Source organism: Littorina saxatilis, linkage group LG15 (assembly GCF_037325665.1).
Source record: "Littorina saxatilis isolate snail1 linkage group LG15, US_GU_Lsax_2.0, whole genome shotgun sequence".
NCBI lineage: Eukaryota > Metazoa > Mollusca > Gastropoda > Littorinimorpha > Littorinidae > Littorina > Littorina saxatilis.
The window spans coordinates 362,999-372,198 of NC_090259.1; the positions used below are offsets into that span (position 1 = coordinate 362,999).

General features: G+C 42.7%; 1 long non-coding RNA gene across 1 annotated transcript; it reads left to right on the plus strand.

Moving 5' to 3' along the window:
- The first annotated feature begins 5,285 nt into the window (after positions 1-5,285).
- On the plus strand, positions 5,286-7,623 carry LOC138948163 (uncharacterized). Its single transcript, XR_011449911.1, has 2 exons — positions 5,286-5,621; positions 5,927-7,623. It is a non-coding gene; the product is annotated as an uncharacterized lncRNA (long non-coding RNA).
- The last annotated feature ends 1,577 nt before the right edge of the window (positions 7,624-9,200 follow it).

The following is a 9,200-nucleotide window of genomic DNA, read 5'->3' on the forward strand; positions in this document are numbered from 1 at the left end:
GTGCACACGTGCTTCATTTCTGGGGTGAAAGTGTAAAATATATTGATGGATTGATAGAACAATATTGCCTCAAGTTCACCGCACCAAAAAATACTTATCAATCAACATTGCCATCACTCGATCAGCTATTCCATCTCTTTCATAAGTGTGTGTGTGATGGTGTGAGCGTGTGTGTGCTTGTGTACGTGTGTGTGTGTTTGTGAACAAGCGTTGAAAAACGTATGTTTACCTTGCTCTAGATCTACCGACTTTCGTAGGCGGAGACTTCTCTGCCGTGACAACGGCTTCGTTTCCCTGGCAGAATTCAACATCTTGTACAGATCTGCCGGTGATTTTCATTTCCTCCGCTTCTAGAGTCACTTGATCCACAGATTTAACGAACATTGAATGTTCTTTTAGTTCTTGTGACGGAAGTAAAATCAAGGAATTAAGTGGGCATTCCTGAGCCCTCTGCTGGCTTCATGTCCACAAAGTAAATCGCACAAACTTGCAGGGTTTGGGGGGTAGTTTATTACTTTGAAGAAGAACAGCCTAGTCGTCGCTGCCCGTTCAGCATTCTTCGCGCGACTTTTGTTTTGCAGAGGAAGGCATATATATATGCAGTTTTTTTCCTGATGAATGTTGCCAGGGTGCACAAACTGAGAAAGCATTCCCGATTTTCCACAATGTTCTACTTCTTTACAGTCTTTTGCACAACATGATTTATAACTGCCGGTGTACGTCTAATTCATGATGCCAACCAGCTGGGTCAAAAGTTACGTTCGAGAAAATACTCGTTGAACTAAGTTCCAAACGAATGTCAAGGCCAGTTCTTGACTGGTTTTGAACTGAAGTTGGGCTCCAAATGAAAATAAACACTTCCTCCAGCTGCGCGACCCATTGATAACAACAGTTGGAACTGGTAGGAAGATGAACAGGTCTTGCGAACTGGCTACACACTGTTACGGTTCAAGTTTAAGTTCAAAGTAAACACTCAACTGAGGTTGCAGGTAATGGCGGACTTGACTTCCTTCATAACCAAATATCACTCTTCTGACAAAAAACGCAAATGCTATGTCAAACCGGAAAATATGTAAACCGGAAAAGGAAGCGCATCAAAACCAAAATGGCAGCCCCCATGAAATCCGAAAGGTCACGGAAAAAAGTCGTGAATAGCGTTCACGGGATACCTCCAGCTTCGCTGGGATAATGCAAACTTTTATAGCGCTATTCTAGAAAAATGTCTACTCTTAGCGCTTTACAATACATACATCGACCAAGCATACTATACACGCACAGGCAAAGAAACCGACCACACATAACCAACAAACTATACATGCACAGGCAAAGAAAAACGACCAAACATACAATACACGCACAGGCAACAATAACGACCAAACATAAACAAACATACTATGACCACGCATAACCAACATACTATACGCGCGTAGGCAAAGAAAACAATCAGCACATGTAATAATTACTGACAACTAATTTTCATTTCATTTCATTTCATTTTCATTACTTTATTGTCCCATCGCTGGGAAATTCGGGTCGCTTCCTCCCAGTGGAAAGCTAGCAGCAACGGAGTCGCGCTACCCAGGTGTCTGCGTGTTTAGGTGTATTCAGCCACCTGCACTTATGGCAGAATGACCAAGGTCTTTTACGTGCCATTGTGATGACACGGGGGTGGGACATGGCTTCCGTCTCTGGGTCTGCACATAAAGTTGACCCGTGTCCGTCCCGGCCCGAATTCGAACCTGCGACCTTTCGATCACAAGTCCAGTGCTCTACCAACTGAGCTACCGGGCCCCAGGCATACAGTGACAGTCCAATACACAGCTTAAGCACAAAAACCACAATAGGCTTCTATATAAAAACGTGTCAACAGTACTATTTACACACACACAAACAGTGCTGACACAAAGCGCAGAAAAAGAGCTTCTCGCCACGCTCGCGGGGCGATGGGCAGTTTGTGTGATTGCTGCGCCTTGCTTTGATTGGCTCGTAGCGGGCCGCTGGAACCGACTGATGCGGCACGCACAGAGCAGCCTAGCGTCACTAAGCACGATTCCAGCAAAGCTGAAAGGTCAGGTTTTTGGATTTGGTGAACTTTTTTTATCTCTTTGTTGGTTTTTAACGATGTTACAAGCATTGGTTTTTGGTCATTCCATTTGCAGACGTTTGCGGGAATGCATTGAGTCGGGATGCGACCCTCGCATGCGTCCTGATTTCAAACTTGATAGCCACATGTACGTTAACATTGTGGGCAGGGGAGGCTTACGCCTCCAGCAATTGGTTGGAAAAGATGGCGCCGGACCCAACTACTTACGAAAGATTTTTCGTACTGCACCTGACGTTGTGATCTTACAACTTGGGGGAAATGATTTCAGGTTTGCAGAACCTATGGATGCTGAGGAATTTGCCTTGACGATGCTGGCATTCGCTGGCCTCCTCCATGGGGTTTACAAAGTTAAACAAGTTGTGGTTTGTGGCATTCTGCCTCGCTTCATTCCAACCGCTGATTACAAAGGATCGCGGGGCTTATCGGCTACAATAACGCAACGCTATCACGCCTGGGCTCAAGATATTAACGCCAGGCTGTCAGAACACAGTGCTGACTTACATTACGTTACGATTTGGTGCCATGACATGTTTCAATTTCAGGAGGACAAAAGAGGCTTGTTTGCGGCCGACGGCGTACATTTGTCTCAACAGGGCAATTATCTAATGTATAAGTCGGTGCGGGGCGCTCTGATCGCGGCCAGCAAACGCCTGCGTGCAGCGAGCAAGAGCACCGTCGGTACACATGTACAAGACGCGTTGACAGCGTGACCTATTTGGCTGCAGGCAGACAGCTCCAGCGCTGTGTTGCAGTGACCAGACTCTCGCAGAAGCGCTGACGCTGACAGGCCGGTGACCAGCGACCTACTTTCCCATCGGTTAAACGGTGAAGGCTCAGATTTCTGGGATGGTACACGCGTGGCGGCTATTTTTAGCCTGGGCCATGCTACACATGATAGTTTGGTTGCGTTGCAGGGGGAATGGACGCTTAGCGGTCACCGGGTGCCTGCGGCGCAGCTTTATCCGACTTGAGTCAGGGTCACAGGTGCAATCTGATGATTTTTCATTTTCATTTTTCATTTTAATTACATTTATATGCGTGGACACGCATACTCACGTAGTTTTTGCTGGCTCGAAACACAGCCACATTTGTTGTTTTTGGGTGCGTTGGAAATACAGCCACAAGTTTCTGCCCTGGAAACTCAGCCAAGGTTTGTCATGTTGGGGTAGGCCCCAGCAGCCTGGGGTTTAACCACTTTCATTCCAGTTGCCTGCGCACCAGCAGTCTCGTTGTTTTAACCACTTTTTATTCCAGTGCTCGAGCACCAACAGCCGGGTGGTTTTAACCACCTTTATTCCAGTTATCTTGATGCGCTTGAAACACAGCCATTTGGTATGCTTGAAACTCAGCCATTTTTGTATGCGCTTGAAACTCAGCCATGTTCTACGCGCTTGAAACACAGCCATTGGGTATGCGCTTGAAACCAACCATTTGGTATGGTGAGGAGATGCTGGAGGGGAAAATCACTTGCGCTGAAAGAGGTGTGTTTTGAGATTTGTCTTGAATGTAGTGAGAGAATCTGTGTGTCTGAGAGGCAGAGGTAATCTATTCCAGGTCACAGGGGCAGAGACTATATGTGGCCATTTCTGCGAAAAGGGACCTTGTTGAGCTAAGCCTCTGATTGGAGAAACGCGGGGTCAAAGTTAGAGCAAAATGTAAACAAACTTTGCTGTGCTGACTGATGCCCACTTCAAGTTGAATTTCTAAAATGTTCAATGAATTATCAGCGATAGTACAATGAACAGCAATTTAAAGTAATGGAAAATAGTCTTGGGATCAACATTACAAACTTCTACAAATGTTTATGTTCATTCCTCCTCAGGAAAAACACATCGAACCGATGACAAGTTGACTGCGATGATGCCGAAAATGCCGACAGAGTGTTTTGTTGTGCTTCGAGAAAAAAAATTTCGTCGCTAGTTTTGGTCAAGTTAAAACAACTTACCTATTTTTTTTTTAATGTTTGACAGTAAGCTTAATATAAACTTTCATCTGGAAGCACATTCAGCAAAGTGATGTAGCCAAATCATCACACAGCTACATTTCACTAGACGGATCTATACGCATAGTTCAGGTAGATCTGACTTTCACGCGACCGTAGCACTGTACGAAAAAGCAGACGACAAATGCAGTTGCCCGATGAAGAACAGTTACTCCCCGTTTACATCTTTAGTTGCTTCCCTTGCTAAAGTTACTAATATTTAGATCAGTGGTTACTGACTGGGGCATTCTGTTCTTTGCAGCTGTGAATTCTGATAGTGGAAGGGCAAGTCAGTCTTCTCAGTTGAACACGGAATGTTCTGCTGACAGAAGTCACTTTGGGATAAGACAACGATTTTGTTGACGAGGTCAATGCTGTTAATTCAGAATAGTTTTGTTGCACTTCGCCCGGACATTATTTTGTGACTCCGAAGTCGAAGCAGATCTACTTTGATCACGATGGTGTTGTAAAGGTTCATGATGACAACGCACACTACTAATCGGTTAAAGAGTTCTCCAAGAGCATAGGCCTATTGCGAAGCAAGGTCTTCCTCTTCCTGATCCAGGGGCGGATCTGGGTTTTGAAAGGGGGGGGTGCAAAGTTCTTTTTTTTTTTTTTTTTGTATCTTATCAGCGAAAGCGCGAAGCGCCGAACCGATGGCGCGAAGCGCCGAGCATGCTAGGGGGGTCCGGGGGCATGCCCCCCCTTTTTTTTTTTTTAAAAAGGAAGAAAAATTGTGCAATCTGGTGCAATCTGAGCGTGTAAAGTGCTATTTTCAGGTGATACATTTTTCTTCTTTTTTTTTTCTTCTTTTTTTTTTTTTTTTTTTTGGTCCCGCTGGGGGGGGTGCAATTGCACCCATTGCCCCCCCCCCCCCCCCAGATCCGCCCCTGTGATCGTTTGAATGCCCGGACATCGTAAATGAGAACCTGTTGCTCTTACCGTTTGCTGTCTCCACTTACATCTATGACAGGCTACAATTTCAGGTAAGTTACCATATAGACTGCAGTGTGTGTTTTGTGTGTGTGTGTGTGCGCGCGCGCGCAGCTTGTGTGTGTGTGTGTGTGTGTGTTGTGTGAGGGTTTCTGTATGTGTGTGTGTGTGTGTGTGTGTGTGTGTGAGAGAGAGAGAGAGAGAGAGAGAGAGAAAGAGAGAGAGAGAGAGAGAGAGAGAGAGAGAGAGAGAGAGAGAGAGAGAGAAAGAGGGGTAGATTGAGGAAGAGAGATGATAATGACAATGATGATTTTGATGATGATGATGATGATGATGATGATGATGGTGGTGGTGGTATGTGTGTACGTGTAGTATGTTTTTAAACTCCTCTTTTTTTTATTTAACCAATGTTACTCTCTTTCTCTCAGTTTGCTGGCGTGGAACAGCAAACAAGTCCAGCAATTCACCGGACAGTGCAACAACAAAAGACAGAAGTGCCTGGCCACAAAGCAGGTGTTCGACAGAATGGGGCAACAGCAATGTCCAGCCGGTTCCAGTTCCAAGGAAATCAGCATGGTTTACCCTTGGGACTTTGCTCAGTAGGTAAAGACATATTAATACTTTACAATTTGTCAGTACTTTAAAAAAAAAAGGGGGGAGCAATACAGTTATATTTGTGTTTATGTGCTGTTTTCTCCAACAAAGAAGCACACACACAGACACACACACACACAGACACACACACACACACACACACACACACACACACACTACATTTTCGATAATGTCACCATACCATACCAGCTTAGAAATGGCAAGTGGACAGGTACCCAAAACCAGACTTGAGCTGTGCAAATAGTGGTTAGTAAATAATATGTTGATCAACTCTGTGGTTGCCTTTGTTTCAGAGAAGCAAATCGTCTACCTTGCGAATGAGGCAGGGGTACAGAGGAGGGTAGCAACTTCAGTCTTCGGCATGGTGCATCAATACTTAGGCATGCAGTTTTGTGTGTGAATGAACAGCACAAATCCATTTTGAAAATGTCTTGATCGTCGGCCACATCAAGTTCGACCCTGATTGGCATTTCAGTTTGTTGAAAGTAAAGGGAGACGTTCGATAGCAGAGTGCACGGATGACATTTTCAATTCAGTGAAGTGATGGACAGACTGACAGACCCACGTGTGCAAGGACACACAGCACCATATGTTACTTTCTACAACTGGAAGCTGTATTTACCAAGGAAACTGAACAATTAATCCTTGTTATGAAATTTAGAAGTACCACAACTTCAAGTCGACAAGTGTGTGTGTATTGTTTTCAGCAGACAGCCTCAAATAGTTTGTGTTTGTATGTGCGTGGGTGAAGAAAGAATAGAACATGGCGGGGGGAGAGGTAGTATGAAAGAAGAAGAAATATTCGAGAAAAAAAATCATATGGCTGATTGTTTTTACATTTAGTCAAGTTTTGATTAAATGTTTTAACATAGAGGGGGAATCGAGACGAGGGTCGTGGTGTATGTGTGTGTGTGTCTGTGCGTGTGTGTGTGTAGAGCGATTCAGACTAAACTACTGGACCGATCTTTATGAAATTTTACATGAGAGTTCCTGGGTATAAAATCCCCAGATTTTTGATTTTTTATTTCGATAAATGTCTTTTATGACGTCATATCCGGCTTTTTGTAAAAGTTGAGGCGGCACTGTCACACCTTCATTTTTCAATCAAATTGATTGAAATTTTGGCCAAGCAATCTTCGACGAAGGCCGGACTTCAGTATTGCATTTCAGCATGGAGGCTTAAAAATTAATTTATGACTTTGGTCATTAAAAATCTGAAAATTGTAATTAAGAATATTTTTTTTATAAAACGATTGAAAATTACTTTTATTTTATTCTTCATCATGTTCTGATTCCAAAAACATATAAATATGTTATATTCGGATTAAAAACAAGCTCTGAAAATTAAAAATATGAAAATTATGATTAAAATTAAGTTTACGAAATCGTTTTAAAAACAATTTCATCTTATTCCTTGTCGGTTCCTGATTCCAAAAACATATAGATATGATATGTTTGGATTAAAAACACGCTCAGAAAGTTAAAACGAAGAGAGGTACAGTAAAGTGTGCTATGCAGCACAGCGCAACCGCTACCGCGCTGAACAGGCTCGTCACTTTCACTGCCTTTTGCACTAGCGGCGGACTACGGTGATTGTGAAAAAAATGCAGTGGGTTCAGTTTCATTCTGTGAGTTCCACAGCTTGACTAAATGTAGTAATTTCGCCTTACGCGACTTGTTTCTTCTGCATGGGAGGAGAGAATGATAGAAAAAGACGAAAAAGTAAAAATTAGGGTAACGTTACAAAAAGGGCAATAACTCTGGAATGAAACATTATTTTGACCTAAAACCATACAAGTAATAACGGCAGATGATTGAACTTACTATTTCCCTGCAAAAGTTTGTTTTTAAAAGTTTGGCCATTTTAAGTCATTTTGGGGGTATCTCCAAAAAAGGGTCATAACTCCGTGAAAAATAAATTTGAAGGTCTGAAATTCTCACATCACGTTCTAAATATAACAGTCTGTCAAATAAAATCCAAAACTCAAAATCGATAAATTTGTCAACAAGGTCCCTTTTCGCAGAAATGGCCACATATAGTATACAGAGACGCGTCATCCTTCTTTGCGCTGCGGTGCGAAATTGAGACCGGCCAGCCCAGCGCGGGAAAAGAGCCACTCCCTGCCGCACAAGGAAACTCGCGTTTCGCGGCTGCTGTCGGCTGTGTTTATATCACGGTTATATTAACATACTGTCTGTTCTGTCCGGCTGACAGTGCTGCAAAAAGTAACTGGATGAAAAAATATGTTTGTTTGTGAACATCCTTTTTAAATGACCATAAAAACACCGCAGAAATGGTATAGATTAAAATTAAATCACATTTTCTTGGGCAATATTCGCTGGATCGCTGTAGTTATGCAAACATGATTCAAGTCAGTCGCTTTTCACGACCTAACCGTCGTTATTTTTGTGTGTTTTAATCAAATACAAATACATACTGAATACATGGTCAGTTAAGCCTGAGAAAATATGTCAGGAATAAATCGTTAGTTCCCGGTTAAATCGGTAACTAAGGCATTTAGTCAATTTGGTGTCGTCCCAGCACATCGAAACTGAAATGGGTTGTCAATTACACGGAGCTAAGAAGTTATCATGAAAGGAAAACTGTAATTCTTGTGACCAAACCGGCTGACTTTAAAGAATCTTGATCGATCGATGATTTTCTTATTTCTTTTCAGTTGCTTCTTTCTTGTTCAGAAAGCTCTCTCCTCTCTCTCTCTCTCTCTCTCTCTCTCTCTCTCTCTCTCTCTCTCTCTCTCTCTCTCTCTCTCTCTCTCTCTCTCTCTCTCTCTCTCTCTCTTACTATGGCAAGATTCCGAGGTGGAATAACAGAACTATTTGTGCACATTAATCGATATAAGAGATACGATGCGGATATGTTGTTATGCCCCTTTTTTCCAGGGAAAGTAAAGAAGATGAGTTTTATTTTGTGCTTTGTTGCCCCGCACTTCGTGATTTGCGATGCCAGTTTATTCCTGCTAAGTTTTATAGAAACCCAAGTTTACACAAGTTTTCTATGCTTTTGGCATCTGTGAATGAAGGTATTGTTCGAAAGTTGTCAGCTTATCACGGTGTACAAAGCATTTCGGCTACGTAGTGTTGTTATGTCTTAGTTCATGTAAGCCTACGGTATATTTTATTTGAAATGTAATGTCTTAGTTCGTGTATGAACTATGATTTATTTCATTTCATTTGTGTGCAAATGTCATGTTCACGCCCGTCATTTACAATCAAAATATTAATCATGATAAATGATACTAACGTTCGCAGCTGCAAGCCGTTGTAGATCTACTCTATAACTCCGCGACGGCCGTGTCAATCAAACGAGATGGTTATGTCTACCCTTATCGATCACCGACCGTATTGCCACTAGATCAGTCTATCAGTTCCAGACTTGGCATGCCGAAATGAGATAAAGTAGAGGAGAAATAAATCTTATACATGTGAAACTAGTACCAACATGCACAGCTTGGACTGGTTTGAGGCTGTAGTGTGTACATTGTGTGTTTTCACTGTTCCGGTAGAATAGATCTACACGCAGTTCGACGCTGCAACTTTTACTGATTT